Genomic DNA, 1433 nt, shown 5'->3' with positions numbered 1-1433 from the left:
GTAGAAAATAAATAAAAAGGTAAAAGGTGGGTAAGTGGATGTCGCTCTACTGTACAGTAGGTTACAAGTGGGTCACTGTATAATGGATAGTATTAAATTTGAATTCAATGATACAATATCACTGTATAAGAAAAACGATTCTGAGCGGAGACGGTTTGTCAGTCTATAGGTATTAGACATATTATTACTTATCTATAGTATTAAAAAAAAATTTACCTATAATAGGTATCAATTATAAATTCCAAATTAATCATATCACAATATCCATTAGGTAACGCGTTATACATTCTAACAAACCGTGGTACTAGCATAGATATATAATAGTATACTTTAGAAGTTTCAAGTACCCACGAATCACAACAAAATAACTAAAATATAGTTATTCCAGGATTTTTAATATGTAATTTCGTCAAAATTTCAACTTCAAATGCTTATAAAAAATAATTGTAAAATGTTAAATTTTAAATTTGATAAATTTTGTCAAAATTCGATCTTTAAATGCTTATAAAAAAAAATTGTGCCTATGTATTTTTAATATTTTTCAACTGCTATTGTAACAATATATCAGGAGCCTTGTATTAATTTTTTTTTACACTTTTTGGCCCAATGGATAAAACTTTATTGATATTTATAGAATAAAAACTAAAAAAACTGAAAACTTACAATGTCCGTAAACAGCTCAAAAAGAGTCGAATTATTTTCAAAATTTTATCGTATATAGAAAATACTAATATAAACATTCAGTGAAATTTTCAAGTTTCTACAGTCACTCGTTTTTTAATTATAAGAAAATAAGAAAATCGTTACGTAAGAAATCGAGTGAATATCAAATGTTGTAAAAATATGAATTTCAAACGTTCATAAAAATTTAATTTGAGTTTCTTATAGACATTATTTTTATATAAAGGTAGATTATCCTATAAGGAATCTTGTATTACATTTTAAAATCTTAGTTCTAAAAAGAAAAATTTTTACGAATTATTAACTCAAAATAATTTGCTAATTTTCGTGATTTTTATATATTTTGTCAATTTTTGAACTTTAAATGCTAATTAAAAAAAACTGTTACTAAGGATTTTTAATATTTTTCAAATGTCATTGTAACAATATAGTAGCAGGAGCCTTGTATTAAATGTTCAAGTATTTTTACTCGACAAATAACCATCAGCCCTCTGCCTACAAGAAACCAACTTAAAACACAATAAAAATAATCCCACCCTCAAAAATTACATCGGATACTTCAAGAACCGCACCAACCCTGCCAGAGCCAGTGGAGGGGTATGCATTTTCGCCTCAACATCATCAGAACATGAAATTATCCCCCTTAATACCCCATTTGAAGCAATTGCTATAAAAATCACTTCGAATAGCAATCAAAAAATCAGCTTATGCAACATATACGCCCCGGATAGCACAGACCTCAATCTTTCAGA

Source organism: Acyrthosiphon pisum, chromosome A2 (assembly GCF_005508785.2).
Source record: "Acyrthosiphon pisum isolate AL4f chromosome A2, pea_aphid_22Mar2018_4r6ur, whole genome shotgun sequence".
In the NCBI taxonomy this organism is placed as follows: Eukaryota; Metazoa; Arthropoda; class Insecta; order Hemiptera; family Aphididae; genus Acyrthosiphon; species Acyrthosiphon pisum.
Note: the sequence above shows the minus strand (reverse complement) of the source record.